Source organism: Gorilla gorilla, chromosome 3 (genome assembly GCF_029281585.2).
Source record: "Gorilla gorilla gorilla isolate KB3781 chromosome 3, NHGRI_mGorGor1-v2.1_pri, whole genome shotgun sequence".
Lineage (NCBI taxonomy): Eukaryota > Metazoa > Chordata > Mammalia > Primates > Hominidae > Gorilla > Gorilla gorilla.
Genome location: NC_073227.2, coordinates 166,701,634 through 166,719,573, shown reverse-complemented (window position 1 = coordinate 166,719,573; position 17,940 = coordinate 166,701,634).

Sequence of the window (17,940 nt, the reverse complement as noted above, 5' to 3'; positions counted from 1 at the left end):
AATGTCAACAATAGCAGGTGACTCAACAGCTTCTCATATGTCACAGAGTAGTGGTGCTCTGGCTGGCTGCACACTAGAATCACCCTGGAAGCTGTTAAAATAAGCAGGAGTCCAGGCCCCCACCACAGAGATTCTGATTTAGTTGATGTGGAGTAGGGCCCAGGCATCACTATTTGTTTAAAGCTTAATCCTGGAGGATTCTAAAGAGCAGCCAGGGTTAAGAATTAAGGTCATGGACACGGAAAAAACATTTGACAAAATCCAGCATCCCTTTAGGATTAAAACTTGAGGCAAAATTGGCATAGAAGGGACATACCTCAAACTAAAAGCCATCTATGTAAAACCCACAGCCAACATTATACTGAATGGGGAAAAGTTGAAAGCATTCCTCCTGAGAACTGGAAAAGGACAAGGATGTCCACTTTCACTACTTCTATTCAACATAGTACTGGAAGTCCTAGCCAGAGCAATCAGACAAGAGAAAGAAATAAAGGACATGCAAATCAGTAAAGAGGACGTCAAACAGTTGCTGTTCACTGATGATACGATCATATACCTAGAAAATCCTAAAGACTCATCCAAAAAGCTTCTAGATCTGATAAATGAATTCAGTAAAGTTTCAGGATACAAAATCAATGTACACAAATCAGTAGCACTGTTATACACCAACAGCGACCAAGTTGAGAATCAAATCAAGAACTCAACCCCTTTTATAACAGTTACAAAATAAATAAATAAATAAAATACTTAGGAATACACCTTACAAAGGAGATGGAAGATCTCTACAAGGAGGCTGGGCACGGTGGCTCACGCCTGTAATCCCAGCATTTTGGGAGGCTGAGGCAGGCGGATCACGAGGTCAGGAGATTGAGACCATCCTGGCTAACATGGTGAAACCCCATCTCTACTAAAAATACAAAAAATTAGCCTGGCGTGGTGGAGGGTGCCTGTGGTCTCAGCTACTAGGGAGGCTGAGGCAGGAGAATGGCGTGAACCCAGAGGTGGAGCTTGCAGAGATGCCAAGATTGTGCCACTGCACTCCAGTCTGGGTGACAGAGCAAGACACCATCTCAAACAAAAATAAAATAAAATAAAAATCTCTACAAGGAGGCCAGGCACAGTGGCTCATGCCTGTAATCCCAGAACTTTGGGAGGCTGAGGCGGGCAGATCACGAGGTCAGGAGATCGAGACCATCCTGGCTAACACAGTGAAACCCTGTCTCTACTAAAAAATAAAAAAATTAGCCAGGTGTGGTAGCGGGCACCTGTAGTCCCAGCTACTTGGGAGGCTGAGGCAGGAGAATGGTGTGAACCCGGGAGGCGGAGCTTGCAGTGAGCGGAGATTGCACAACTGCACTCCAGCCTGGGTGACAGAGCAAGACTCCATCTCAAAAAAAAAAAAAAAAAAAAAAAGATCTCTACAAGGAAACTACAAAACACTGTTGAAAGAAGTCATAGGCGACACAAAGAAATGGAAAAACATCACATTGCTCATGGATGGGTGGAATTAATATTGTGAAAATGACCATATTGACAAAAACAATCTATAAATTCGATGCAATTTCCATCAAAATACCATCATCATTCTTCACAGAAGTAGAAAAAACAATCCTAAAATTCACATGGAATAAAAAAAAGTCTGTGTAACCAAAGCAAGACTAAGCAAAAAGAACAAATCTGGAAGCATCACATTGCCCATCTTCAAACTATACTACAAGGCTATACTTACTAGAACAGCATGGTACTGGTACAAAAATAGCCACATAGACTAATGGAACAGAATAGAGAACCCAGAAATAAAGCCAAATACTCAGAGCCAATTGATCTTCAACAAAGCAAACAAAAACATAAAGTGAGGAAAGGACACCCCATTCAACAAACGGTGCTGGGTAATCGGTAAGCCACATGTAGAAGAATGAAACTGGATCTTCATCTCTCACCTTATAAAAAATCGACTCAAGATGGATCAAAGACTTAAATCTAAGACCTGAAACCGTAACAATTCTAGAAGATAACATAGGAAAAACTCTTCTAGACATTGGCTTAGGCAAAGAGTTCGTGACCAAGAACTCAAAAGCAAATGCAACAAAAACAAAGATAAGCAGATGGGACCTAATTAAACTAAAAAGCTGCACAGCAAAAAATATAATCAGCAGAGTAAACAGACAACCCACAGAGTGGGAGAAAATATTTGCAAACCATGCAAAGTTTGCAACAAAGTTCTTTGTTCTAGACAAAGGACTAATATCCAGAATTGACAAGGAACTCAAACAAATCAGCAAGAAAAAACAAATAATCCCAGCAAAAAGTAGACTAAGGATATGAATATACAATTCTCAAAAGAAGCTATACAAATGGTCAACAAAATGTGAAAAAATGCTCAACATCACTAATTATCAGGGAAATGCAAATCAAAATGAGATATCACCTTACTCCTGCAAGAATGGCCATAACTTAAAAATAAAAAAAAATAGATGTTGGCATGAATGTGGTGAAAAAGGAACACTTTTATACTGCTAGTGGGAATGCAAACTAGTACAACCACTATGGAAAACAGTATGGAGATTCCTTAACTAAAAGTAGAACTACCATTTGATCCAGAAATCCCACTATTGGGTATCTACCCAGAGGAAAAGAAGTCATTATTTGAAAACGACACATGCACACGCATGTTTATAGAAGCACAATTTGCAATTGCAAAAATATGGAACCAGCCTACGTGCCCATCAACCAATGAGCGGATAAAGAAAATGTGGTGTATATAGATACCATGGAATACTACCCAGCCGTAAAAAAGAACGAAGTAATGGCATTTACAGCAACCTGGATGGAGTTGGAGGCCATTATTCTAAGTGAAGTAACTAAGGAATGGAAAACCAAACATCGTATGTTCTCACTCATAAGTGGGAACTAAGCTATGAGGACGCAAAAACATAAGAACTATATAATGGACTTTGGGGACTCTGGGGCAATGGTGGGAGGCAGGTGACGGATAAAAGATGATACATTGTGTACACGGTGCACCAAAATCTCAGAAATCACCAGTAAAGAACTTATCCACGTAACCAAACCCACCTGTTCCCCCAAAAACTATTGAAATGTTTAAAAAGCACATTTCCTCTTTAAAAAGAGAGAGGGAGAGAAAGAGAGAGAGAATTAAGGTCATGGAAATGCCACCGTGAACTTTTTAATGTTGAGAAGTCATAGCATTTGATATTCTATTCACTTGAATCCCTCCATCCTTCACTAATAATTACTGTAAATCTGATTATTATGTTTGCCCATCCTCACTTCTCCAGATTAAAAAGCAATTCATTGGCAAATCAAAATGAAATAAATCTTTCAACGTTTGTTCTGTTTTTTTTTTTTTGAGACAGAGTTTTGCTCTGTCGCCCAGGCTGGAGTACAGTGGCACAATCTCGGCTCACTGCAAGCTCCGCCTCCCGGGTTCACGCCATTCTCCTGCCTCAGCCTCCTGAGTAGCTGGGACTACAGGCGCCCGCCACCGCGCCCAGCTAATTTTTTGTATTTTCAGTGGAGACGGAGTTTCACCGTGTTAGACAGGATGGTCTCGATCTCCTGACCTCATAATCCGCCTGCCTCGGCCTCCCAAAGTGCTGGGATTACAGGCGTGAGCCACTGCGCCCAGCGTTTGTTCTTTTTTTTTATTAACTGTTGGGGCAGTAGTTCTCAACCCCCAGTGCTCATTCAAGTAACCCTCTGAATTCTTTATAAACACAGATGCCATCCATGTACATTCCCCGATTCACCCCAATCAGAAGTACCGATTAGCAACCCTGCAAGTGGAGCTATCATTTAGTGCTGAAAAAAAGCATTTTGATAGATGATTTGATCAGCACCAGTAGGGCCCATTAAACTGGCAGAACTCTCAGCTCTACCTTCAGAGAGTGTAGGTCTGAGGTAAAGCCCAGGGATCTGCATTTTTATATTGTTACATGCTTCTGCTACAATTGGTCTTTGAATACAAGTGACACTGCTCCAGGGATTGAATTTAAAGTCTTTTCAAGTCAGGCTGACACACTATATGGTATGTTCCTCTGAGAATGAGATTATTTGCAAATACTTGTTAGTATGTTTCCTTATGCTTCCTTCCTTAAAATGTTGAAATTTGGAACATAAGCACCTTTGCCCTAGAAAAAGAATTAGGCAGATGTTGGCAGACTTAGCTGCTTGTTATCATGGAGTGGAAGATTTTTTGGAGAAATCCAGATGAGATAAAAAGATGACAGAAGCCAGGGGTGGTTGCACACACCTGTAGTCCCAGTTATTTAGGAGGCTGAGACAGGAGGATCACTTGAGCCTAAGAGTTCGAGTCCAGCCTGGGCAACAGAGTAAGACTCTATCTCATTTATTTTTAAAAAGATGATGAAGATAAAGAATGAAGGAGAGAAAGGAACACTGGGCTGTCCAGGTCTTTTTAACCCATTCATTACCAGGTAGTGGCTGTTTGAGGAAAACTCTGCCAGCAATATGTATTGTTTTGAGACAGGAAAATAAATAGATAAAATTGTGAAAGATTATTTGTAAAAAACATTTTAAAATTTTCTTCTCAAAGTATGTGTTAGTCTATAAATGAATATGGAATAAAATAAGGTCTTTTAAAAATACATTATAGTATCAGTGTGCTTTGTTATCACTTTCTTGTCCTCTATAATATTTTACTTTTCCCATAATCAGTTATGATATCATTTTAACAATTATAACCTCAAAAACCAAAAGTAGTGAAACTTAAGGAAAATGTCTACTCTTGGGTTTAGATGGAATTATGACTTAGTTCAGCAGTCCACTCGATGTTGAACAAGTCTGTTAAAAATAAATTGGACTGGCTGGTTGCAGTGGCTCACGCCTGTAATCCCAGCACTTTGGGAGGCCGAGGGGGGCAGATTGCCTGAGCTCAGGAGTTCGTGAGCAGCCTGGGCAACATGGTGAAACCCCGTCTCTACTAAAATACAAAAAATTAGCTGGGCGTGGTGGTGTGCGCCTGTAATCCCAGCTACTCGGGAGGCTGAGGCAGGAGAATCACTTGAACCTGGGAGGCGGAAGTTGCAGTATTGTGCCACTGCACTCCAGCCTGGGCGACAGAGCGATACTCTGTCTCAAAAAATAAAACTAAATTAAATTAAAACAAAATAATAAATTAGATTTCCAATTAGAGAATAAGTAAACAGACTAATTGAATTTATTATCATAAGTGTTTAATCTATAATAATTCTAGAGGACCTCATGCTCATTCTTTGTTCTGACATTTTATCAGATACGTTCCTTCTCATGGGCACCGACTTGTATGGTCTGACTTCCTGGTTGGAAAATCCGCACAAAAATCTTCCCTTTTGTAACTGATTTATGGCAAGCTGTATTGTTTATTCATCAGTGTGTTAAGTATGACAAAAAAAATCAAGAGCACTGTGACAACAAACTCTAGGTTGTGAGCGTGATTTCGTGAAAATAGGAGTTTACTGAGTGACCTCATACCAAATAAAACTAGCAGGGGGTGTTCATTTCACCTGGTGCATGGGAGCCTTTGGTGACCTGGCACTGACTAGGCTTCTCTCTGAACATAAGCTGATTATTCTAATGAGATGTCAATAGGTATTAATTAAAAGGGTTTCATGGTACGTAAGTTTAGAACAATTTGGGATAAATACGTTTTTTGTTGTAAGACTTCTCAGAGCCTTTAATGTCTGTTTGCATTGTGCGTCTTTCAAAGTGGCCTAGATTGTGCAGCATTTCTTAAACTTATTTGACCACAAACTCCTTTTGTCACAAGCATCTCTGAGGATTTCTATTCTGTAGAAGAACCCAGGAACAGGAAATGCCAGAGGTCTCTATAGCTGACACAATGGCTGGTCTGCAGTTTCTGAAAGTTACCAGATCTTGACTAGATCACCAGCTTAAAGTACTGATAGCCTGCCAAAAGGGTGGATCAAACCGTATTTTGTTAAAAAAATTTAGAGATAACATCAAAGAGTAAAGTACACACATATATTTTACATATGTCCTTACCCGTGTAACTGTGACCCATATTCAGCATGCTAAAATGTTGTTCTGTGTTCCTTTCCAGTCAAAGCAGCACACACACACACACGCACACACACAGACATGTGCGCACACACACAGGCACACACGCACAAAACACAACATCTGGTAACCACTAATTCAATTTCTATCACCACAGACTAGGTATGTCAGGCTATATCCTGTGAAGGCAGAAGCTTATTGATCTCATCACAAGATGAAACCTAGGAAGACACCAGATAAAGACCAGAGAAAGCAGAATGCCCTTGAGAAAAAAACCCCATACGACGCTGAAATTTCCGTCTCAGCCTGAATCCATCTGCTCCTCATAAGGTGCTGATAAGTTCTGATATTTGGATGAGTGTGGCTACGTACCTTAATGAGTACACATAATGTGTTACAGTTAATAACTGAGTCTGTCAATTACAATAGTATTAATTCTTAGTCCTTTATCTTGGAATAGTTTCTTCATGCTTACTAACCAATTGTGTGATTTGGAAAGTTTTAGTAACTTATCAAAAACTGAGTAGTAGATGGCCTAAAAGACACGGGATACAAGGAACCAGTTACAATAAGACTTGATGTAAATAAAAGAAGGGGAAACTGCAAAGGAACAGGAACAGGAAATTGATAAAATTTGTGAGTAAAAGACCAAAAGGAAGGATCTTTTTTCATTGATTTCCTGAAATTTATTTTTGGTTCCGTTTACCATTCGAAAACTGAAACTGATTGTCAACAGTGTATGTGTTGTGATCCCAATTTCGCTTAATAAAAAGTGTGTGTGTGTGTGTGTGTGTGTGTATTTTAGAAGAAAAGGTCTAGAAGGTTATATATAAATGTTAATACTTATTTTAGCTGAGTGGAAAAATACACATGATTTTTACATCATGTATTCTTTTATTTTTTAAAAAAATTTACGATGAATATATGTAACATAATCAGAGTCAAAATGTTATTTTACAAAAGTTAAAGCAAATTGAATATATCAACATATAATCTGTATTAGGCTATTTTATGTTGCTATAAAGGAATACCTGAGGCTGAGTAATTTATAAAGAAAAGAGATTTAATTGGCTCATGGTTCTGCAGACTGCACAAGAAGCATAGTGCCAGCATCTGCTTCTGGTGAGGCTTCAGGAAGCTTCACTCATGGAAGTGGAAGGGAGAGCAAGCACATCACATGACGAGACAAGGAGCGAGAAAGAGAAGTGGGGGTAGGTCCCAGGATCTTTTCAACAACCAGATAGCCTGTGAACTGATTATGGCAGGGCAGGCCCTAAGCCATTCATGAGGGATCTGCCCCCATGACCCAAACACCTCCCAGGATGCCTGACCTCCAACTTTGGGGATCACATTTCAACATGAGATTTGGAGGGGACAAGTATTCAAGCCATATCATCATCAATCACTCACATCTTGCAAGAAATCTCTTGGGTTTGCATTTACTTTTCCACTTCCTTCTAGAGTCCAGGCCTTAAGAAAAAAAAACTCTGAGGCATAGAGATTGGAACCAATTCAATCAAGTATGATACTTCTGAAACTTTCTTTCCTTTTAGTTCTGGGTCCAGTAATCAGAGGTAGGAGAAAATAAGGTATACAGCTCTTTAGTGAGTGTGTGTGTGTGTGTGTGTGTGTGTGTGTGTGTAATGGGTGGGGAATAGAGAATAGGGAAATAGGGTGGAAAGAATATGAGTCCACTGAGGAAAAGACCAAGGTATACATGTGAGGAAACTTGAATGGTTGTTCTTTTTCAAGAAAACCCTGTCTATTCATAAATACTCATGATGAAATAGTCCACAAATTGTGTCCACAAATTGTGCCGTACACTCTCAGGTGAATAAGCCAAAAGGCTCATAATAATTGAAGCTAAAAAATAATCGAAGCTGAACAAGGTAGCTCATGCCTGTAATCCCAGCACTTTGGGAGGCTGAGGTGGGCAGATCGCTTGAGCCCAGGAGTTGGAGACCAGCCTGGGCAACATGGCGAAGCCCCCTCTCTACAAAAAAATACAAAAATTAGCCGGGCATGGTGGCACATGCCTGTAGTCCCAGCTACTCGGGGGACTGAGGTGGGAGGATCACCTGAGCCTGGGAGCTCGAGGCTGCAGAGAGCTGAGATCAGGCCACTGCACTCCAGTCTGGGTGACAGAGCGAGATCCCGTCTCAAAAAAAAAGATTCATAATAATGGTCAAGGCTTCATGGATTTCCTAGTGGTAACCCTGGGATAAACAGCACATAGTAATAGCTGATTTTGTCAGGTCACCTGGGGAGGGAGTGAGGGAAGTTGACTCACAAGTGGAGCTGGCCCATTTTTCCTGTACTATAAAAGTAAGCCAGTCCTATACAATTCTGCTTGTACACCAATCTCAGTCTCATATATGCAAAACATTATTGGGAAAAGCAAAAGTCATTTAGAAGGATGTCTTAAAAGATATTTCAAAGTATTCTTGTTTAACTAACCTGAGTCTCATGTATACAATAATAATAATAATTGATAAATATAGAAGCAAATTACTTACACTTTCCAGGCACATTTCTTAGACTTTAACATTCATTTAATCCTCACGGCAACCCTATGAGAAAGGCACCATTATTGTCTTCATTTTGCAGAGGAAGAAACTGATCCATAAAAAGTTTACCTAAAGTCACATTGCTAGGAAGCAGTAGAACTGGGGTTGAAACTCAAGCAACATGGCTGCAGAGTCTGGACTCTTGCCTGGTGAATACTCCATCTGTCTCTCACCCTCCACCTATCTCTGCCCTGGCTTTCTCTGGTCCCACACTTGCTGACTATTCCCCTTCTTCTTAGAACAGTCCAAAAGCATCTCTGACAACCCATTATGACTGGATTTCATATTCAAAGAAGCTCCTAATCATGACCTAATAAATAAGTCCTGCAGAGAAAGACCAAAGAATGACATTCTTTATTTATTTTTAATGCAAATTGCCTTGTGTTCCCACTTGTTTACAGGAAAGAAGTGTACAGTCTCTTGTTACATGCATCATTGAAATACTTTGAAGATTCTGAAACCAAGTTTAAGAACCACACATCAAACATTATCAATTAAATATTAACAAGCAAAACCCTCACAACCCCAGAAGTTATTCAAACTCAGAGGAAATATTCTAGAAGGCTATCACCCATGGCATATTTGCTAACTGGAGTCCAAAAAAGTTCTCTGTTAAAGAGGAATTAATCCTAGTGAATTACAGTTTCTTAATGCTTGAAGACAAATAATAGATAGATGAACTCCTCATGGCTTTAAATAAGTTGAATTCTACCAGGAACCTCACGGTAGAGGGTGGAGAAAGCCATGAAATAAAGTTGCTAAAATAGGTATTGTGTGAATGTTGGTAAACAGAGACCAGAGGATAAATCTTCTTGAAGTTTAACAGACAGACCCTTCATTCCCTCCCTATTTACCAAGGGAGCTTATTTGCCTATGTTGGTGGCTTAGACAAATACATATCCAAGTTTGACTCTCCTTATCTCTTTTCTCACTATGTGCTAATTTGGGATCCAAAAGTTTAAGGATGCACAGAAAGAATGTGCCGGGACCTGGGAACAGACGATCCTAGAATGACCAAGGTTAATACTTCACCTCATGTCCTTTGGACATTTAGTCTTCATGATGGCAGATTTATAATGTGCACTGGTATTTACATACCTGTTTCTGAATTTCCAGAAGTACACTGAGAGATGCTTTGAGCTAAGACATGCAATGTTTTGTTCTACAAAAATGTGAGTATCCTGACAAATGCCATTTTAGGGCATTTGGAAAATTGCATTAATTCAATATATTACTGCCCTTTGATTTGTCACTCTCTGAAGGGACTGTTTAATCTACGGCTTTGTCTCTTTGTCTCTGTGTCTACATATTAACTTTGCTCAGAATTTGTTCATTCATCCATTCATTCAATAAATATTTATTGTGCATCTACCTTGGGCCACTGAACAGCACCATTTATTATTTCCTGCCATACTGATCTACTTTCTCTTTTTTTGAGATGGAGTCTCACTCTGTTGCTCAGGCCGGAGTACAGTGGCACGATCTCCACTCACTGCAACCTCTGCCTCCCAGGTTCAAGCAGCTCTCCTGCCTCAGCCTCCTGAGTAGCTGGGATTACAGACGCCTGCCACCATGCCTGGCTAATTTTTGTATTTTTAGTAGAGACAGGGTTTTACCATGTTGGCCAGGCTGGTCTCGAACTTCTGACCTCAGGTGATCTGCCCACCTCAGCCTCTCTAAGTGCTGGAATTACAGGCGTGAGCCACCGCGCCTGGCCTGGTCTACTTTCTACAAATACATTTGAATAATATATACTATACCCATGGCATTTCCTCCTGCCACCCTGCTTAGGATTAATTCACTAATCAAGAGCCATTTAAGTAGAAAACTGTAAAAAGGCAGCATAAACAGCATACAAATTTCACTGGGTATACTTTCTTGATGTTGGAAAGTAGGTAAATTATGTGCCGTGAAGTATCTGCTGTTGTTTTGAGACACCAATACGTAGTACAATTTTTGAGCAAATTATGAAGATATTATTTTGAGCTAAAAATTTATAATGTAAATGCCATATGATAGAGCTTGATGCTAGAGAAGGTGAATGCACGTTATAAAAAGTTGAATAGAACTGAAATGAGTTTTATAATAGCAGAACACTTTATATACTCTGCCTTTTCCCCACTCTCTGGTGAGTGTCAGACATTATCTCCTCAAGGCAGAATAGCTTGAGTGGCCAAACATTTCATAATGGCTTTTCTGTTGCTCATCACTAATTTTTTTAGAATGTCTCTAAAATTTCCTGAGTCCCTCTTATAAGGGAACTCAACCTCTCAGACTTGTAAACTTTAGGTATTTGGAATATTCAAAGCCCAATACTGAATTTAAGGCCAAGATGTGGTATAAATCGTGGGATATAAAAGGAAACAAAGTTCCCTGATAAGACAAATACCAGGAATCTCATGTGTTCCTTTCATTGTATGGGTTTCCAAGGTGCTCAGGGAAGCAGAATTGGGAGGTGAAAGAGTATATTCTTATTTGGGCAGTGGGGATTGGCAGGGGTAGTTATAAAATCTTTGTAGACGTTTCTCTCTCTCTGAAGCAGGCTCAGATAGTTTGACAGCTGTGTTAGTTCCCCAGGGTTCCAATTTCTTCACATCCTTACCAACACTTTCTGTAACTGTTACCATTACTTTCTGTTTTGGTAGTGGCTATCCCAAAGGGTGTGAGGAGATACCTCAGTATCTCACTGTGGTTTTGACTTATATTTTTCTGATGATTAGTAATGTTGAACATCTTTTTGTATGCTTACTGGCCATTTGTATATCTTCTTCAGAAAAATGTCTATTTAAGTATTTGGAATATTCAAAGCCCAATACTGAATTTAAGGCCAAGACATGGTATAAATTGTGGAATATAAACAGAAGCAAAAAGGCTGCCATTAAAAAGTACCGCAAACTAGACGGCATAAAACAACAGAAATTTATTATCTCTCAGTTGTTGAGGCTGAAAGTCTGAAACCAAGGTGCTGGCCGGGCCATGCTCCCTCTGAAACCTATAGGGAATCCTCCTTTGCCTCTTCCTAGTTTCTGGCGTTCACTGGCAACCTTTGGTGTTCTTTGGCTGGCAGCTGGCTGCATCACTCCAGTCTCTGCTTTCATCATCGCATGACATTTTTCCTGTGTGTCTTTGCCACATGTTGCCTTCTTACAAGGACACCAGTCTTACTGGATTAGAGGCCCACCCTACTCTAGCATGATTGCATCTTAAGTAATTACATCTGCAACAACCTTATTCCCAAATAAGATCATACTCTGAGGTACTGGAGGTTAGAATTCAACATATTTTTTGGGACACAAGCAAGCCATAACAACAGTAATAATATATGACAGGCAATAAAATGTTCTGAGATTCATTGAGAAAAATGGTTTTTGTGTCCTCTATTATTTTAAGAGCCCCAAGTGACTGGAGCTAGTGGGAAGAAAGTTTCTGGCACCAGTAACACCACTGGTTTTGCAAAAGAGGTGGTGTGATTTCTCAGATTCTTGATTTGAAATAAAGATGTAGTATGTGTAGCAGATCTCTAGGAAGCAATGACATTTCTAGAATTAAATAGACTGATAACTTTATGAGGGAAGAGCAGGAATAATAATAGTAATTTAAAGGTCTATATGCAAACCATATATCTGATAAGGGGTTAATATTCAGAATATATAAAGAACTTCTACAACCTTATAACAAAAAAACAATAACTTGATTAATAAATGAGCAAAGGAATTAAATAGACATTTATATACAAATGGGCATTAAGCATATGAAAACATGCACAACATTACTAATCATCAGGGAAGTGTAAGTCAAAGCCAACACCTTACACCCTTTAGGATAGCCACTACCAAAACAGAAAGTAATGGTAAGAGTTACAGAAAGTTGGCTAGGCGCGGTGGCTCATGCCTGTAATCCCAGCACTTTGGGAGGCCGAGGCAGGTAGATCGCCTGAGGTCAGGAATTCAAGACCAGCCTGACCAACATGGAGAAACCCCATCTCTACGAAAAATACAAAATTAGCCGGTGTGGTGGCACATGCCTATAATCCCAGCTACTCGGGAGGCTGAGGCAGGAGAACCGCTTGAACCCAGGAGGCAGAGGTTGCAGTGAGCCGAGATCGTGCCACTGCACTCCAGCCTGGGCAACAACAGCAAAACTCCATCTCAAAAAAAAAAAAAAAGAGTTACAGAAACTGTTGGTGAGGATGTGAGGAAACTGGAACCCTGGTACACTGTTGGGAATGTAAAATGATGCAGCCATTATGCAAAACAGTATGGAGGTTCCTCAAAAATTAAAAATAGAACTACCATATTGATCCAGTGATATGGTTTGGCTGTGTCCCCTCTCAAATCTCATTTTGAATTGTAGTTCCCATAATCCCCACATGTCGTGGGAGGGACCTGGTAGGAGGTAATTGAATCATGGGAGTGGTTACCCCCATGCTGCTGTTCTCGTGATAGTGAGTTCTCACAAGATCTGATGGTTTTATAAGGGGCTTTTCCCTCTTTGCCTGGCATTTCTCCTTGCTGCCATCATGTGAAGAGGGATGTGTTTGGTTTCCCTTCTGCCACGATTGTAAGTTTCCTGAGGCCTCCCCAGCCATGTGAAACTGTGAGTCAACTAAACCTCTTTCCTTTATAAATTAGCCAGTCTTGGGCAGATCTTTATAGCAGCATGAGAACGAGTAATACATCCAGCAGTTCCACTTCTAGCTATATATCCAAAAGAGTTAAAGATAAGGTTTCAAAGAGGTATTTGCACACCCAGCATTATTCACATTTGTAGCACCATTCACGACAGTCAAGAGGTGAAAGCAACCTGTTTATTGACAGATAACGGGATAAAGAAAATATGGTATGGACGAACAATGAAATATTATTCAGCCTTAAAGAATGAAATCCTGTCATAGGTTACAACATGGATGAACCTAGAGGATGTTATGCTAAGTGAAATAAGCCAGTCACAAAAGACAAATACTGCATGATTCCACTTACATGAGGTAGCTAAAATAGTCAAACTCATAGAAATAGAAAATAGAAGGTGGTTGCCAAGGGCTGGGGGAAGAAACAGTGGGAAGTTTGTTCAGTGGCTATAGCATTTCAGTCATGCAGGGTGGGGGTGGTTCTGGGCATCTGTTGCACAACAATATGCATGTGCTTGATGCTTTTGTATACTTGGAAATTGAAAGGGTGAATTTTATGTTGTTTGTGTGTTTGTTTTCTAGAGAGGGTCTTGCTTTGTTGTCCAGGTTGTAGTGTAGTCCAGAGATCATATTTCAATGCAGACTTGAACTCCTGGGCTCAAGCCAACCTCCCCACTTCATCCTCCCGAGTAGCTGGGACTACAGCCATGAGCCACCACACCCGGACTAAATTTTACTTTATCTTGTGTAGAGATGGGCTCTTGCCATGTTGCCCAGGCTGGTCTTGAACTGTGGCCTCAAGTGATTCTCTCACCTTTGCCTCCCAAAGTGCCAAGATTACAGGTGTGAGCCACTGCACCCTGCCTATGTTGTGTCTTTTTTCCACAATTGAAAAAAAAAGGCCAGGCACGGTGGCTCATGCCTGTGATACTAGGACTTTGGGAGGCCAAGGCAGGTGGATTGCTTGAGTCTAGGAGTTCAAGACCAACATGGCCAACATGGCAAAACCCTGTCTCTACTAAAAATACAAAAATTTAGCCAGGCATGGTGGCATGCACTTGTAATCCCAGCTACTCAGAAGGTTGAGGTGGGAGGATTGCTTGAGCCCAGGAGGTCGAGACTGCAATGAGCTGTGATGGTGCCATTGCACTTCAAGTCTGTGCAACAGAGCAAGACCCTGTCTCAAAAAACAAAAAGGCCAAATATTTTTCTTAACAAATTGTTTCTAATCCATGTCACAGTGAGATCACTGAGTAAATGCTAGTTAGGAGAGGTAGGTTTGACTGTAAGTCATACTGGCTGCTTAAATCAGTTAGTTCACGCCTCTGGAACTCACTGATCTACCTATTATTCTGTGGTGGAAGAATACATCACGGCCTGTTTTACCCATCGACCCCAAGAAAAAGTGCCTTCCAAAAGGTTCTTGATGAATAAGCAGGAACCATATTTATGCTTTATTATCCTACCTCCTGAAACACAGATTGAGGTGAGCACCTGATTCTGGGAAACCTACCCATAGATTCCTCAGTGACCCCTGTTGCCACCAGATGATTTCTGTCAGGAATCCAAAATTTGGAACCAATAAACTGTAAAGTGCTAAAGTAAACTAAAGCTCTAAGGTAATGAGACAAAATTTAAACTAGAAAGGCTTGATAGTCCATATAAAAAAGTTATGAAAGAGTTAAAATCTAGAATGGTGCAGGAACAAGATGGAGAGAAGTATCATGACTGAGACTTTCTGGTTCACGTGAGAATGGCCTGCATTCTTTTTGTCTGGTTTTCTGCAGTTCAAATATATGGTTATGTGTGGGTTTGTTGTTGTTATTTATCCTGTTTAGTGTTCACTGAGTTTTCTGGATATGTGGTTTGGTGTCTGTCATTAATTTTGGATAGTTTTCAGGCATCATTACTTCAAACATTTCTTCTTTTTTCTCCTTTTAGTATTCCATAATTGTGTATCTTTGGGAATTTTCCAACAGTTCTTGAATGTTCTGTTCCATGCTTTTATTCTTTTTTACCTTGCATTTGAGTTTGTTAATTTCTAATGGCTTGTTTTAAGCTCACTGATCTTTTTCCTTGGCCATGTTGAGTCTACTGAGGAGTTCATTGAAGGCTTTTTTCATTTTTGCTAGTTTCAGAAATTCCTAGCATTTCCTTTTGATTCCTTCATAGAGTCTCCATCTCTCTGTTTACATTACCGATCAGTTGTTGCATGTTTTCTATTTTTCCATTAAATCTCTTGGTATATTAATCAGTTATTTTAAATTCCATTTGATAATTCCAACATCTATGCCATATCTGAGTCTTGTTCTGATTATTGCTTTGTCTCTTCATATTATGTCTTTTCTTGCTTCTTGGCATACCTTGTAATCTCTTTATTGAAACGTATACATGTTATTGGGTAACAGAAACTGAAATAAACAGGCTTTTATTGTGAGGATGCATATTACTCTGGCTAGGAGTTGAGCTGTATTTAATATTTGGAGTAGGTACAGGTACTAGAGCCTTCAAATTCCTCATGTCCTTGTTTTTGTCTTTCCTCTTGACTTGAGGCTTCCTTAAATACTCCTCCTCAGAGAGAGAGTCTGTGTCTGGCATCTCTTACAACTGTAATCCACTGTTACAATATTAAAGCCCTGGTGGTATGATGGCAAGGTTTAATGGGGGAGGGTCCTATAATCTTATGTATCAGTCTTTTAATTGGTCCTGTGTTTCTGGGCTGTGACTTCACAAGTGTTTTTGCAGTGATATAGATTTCCCCTACTCCCACTCCCTTCTCCATTCACTGGCTACCGAGTTTTTAATCTAGTTGCCCCAAGCCCTGACTCCTATTGACTATGTTCCCCACCCTCTTTTAGGTGAGAAAAAAAGCATCAGCTGGGAATGGAGTGGAAGGAATGCCATTATCCCAGCTGGGAAAAAGCTCAGACAGTCTTTTGCCCTGGAGAGTAGGCCTATGAGAAGGCTCTGGGCTTATTACATAATGATTTCTCTTTTCCGCCTCCTGCCAGAGTCATGAGAGGCCTTTTTTTTTTTTTTTGGTTGAATCTCCACTGTGACAACACTGTTCTTCGAAGTACAGTCCGTGAAACTGTGGGGATTCCCCTAAGACTGCAAAGTCCAGGAGTTTCTCACTTTTGCACTAGTCCGAACTCAGCCTCCAGCAATTCTTCAAAATAATCACTTAATTTTTCAAAATAATCTAATAGTTCATGGCTCCAGTGGTTTCCACTCTAGATAAGCAGATCTTGGCTGTGGCGGTCTGCGTGCACCTGTCTCCAGATTTTGGTGTGGTGGTTCCCTATGGGTCCAAAAGTCCTTGATTTTCAGTTTTGCCAGCATTTTCCTGTGGTAAGGATGAAGTGGTGATTTTCAAGTTCTTTATATGTCAGTTTAAAATGGAATCCTTATTGCCTCCATTCTTAAAGGCTAATTTTTGATACCTGTCCTTGGATTTTCATGAGATTCTCTAAAATAAACCATTTTTTCTCTAGAGTTGGCTTGAGTAGGTCAACCACACAATCAAAAGACCTGTGTCCAAAACTTATTGCCTGCCATGCATCATAGCTTCTTCAACTGTTCAAAGGGGCTGGTTAGGCTAAAATAACTCTAAAATCCCTTATTAATCAGCTAGACATAAAATAAATAATACAAAAAAGATATCATGCTTTAACCAGTCCTCTTGAAGCTACTGATCCTTTGTTTGCAGATGCATCTTCACTCTTAGGAAGGGTAAATAGTAATTTAGCATGGGGGGATAAAAGAAAAATATTTTACTTGTAAAACTGGATCAGGGAAGGATATTTCTAACAAATAAGGGTGTTATCGCCACAAAAGTTCAAATATATGCAGCTGACAATATGAACCTCACCTGTGTTTCAGTGGGTATAGAGTTGACCCTTGAACAACATGAAGGTTGGGGCGCTGAAACCCCACAGTCAGAAATCCATGTATAACTTTTGATTCTGCAAAAAGTTTACTAATAGCTTACTGTTGATCAGAGGCCTTACTGATAACATCACGAGTTGATTAACATATATTTTGTATGTTATGTGTATTATATACTGTATTGTTACAATAAAGTTAGAGGAAAGAAAATGTTAAGAAAATCATACGAGAAAATATATTCATCACTCATTAAGTGGTAGTGGATCATCATGAAGGTCTTCATCCTTGTCATCTTCACGTTGAGTAGGCTGAAGGAGAAAAAAGAGAGGTGGCTGGTCTTGCTGTCCCAGGGGTGGCAGATGTGGAAGAAAATCAGCATGTAAACACACAGTTCAAATTCATATTGTTCAAGGGTCAACTGTATTACCAATAATTAGGTAATTAAACCTTTTCATGAAGATTGAATCTTTTAATGTAAGACACCAATCAATAATACTTATATCTCACTTTATTCCAAAACAGATTAAAGTATCTGTAATAGATCTCCGTTTTGTCTGCCTGGCATCCTATTTGATTCTGTGACTATCAAACCTCTTATTTTGGGGAAATGATCTTTCCTCAACTCCAATCAATCATAGAACCCACATCCCTGGCCATAGAGATGGACCTATGACCTGTCAGGCAGATCAGTGAGAATGCTCCCCTGAGACTTTCAGAATTAGGTCTATGGAGATAGGGGAAATCCTTCCTGTGGACCTAAGTGCTGCTGTTGCCATATTTCCAGCTATGTGGAGGAACCCAGGAGAATGAAGTCAATAC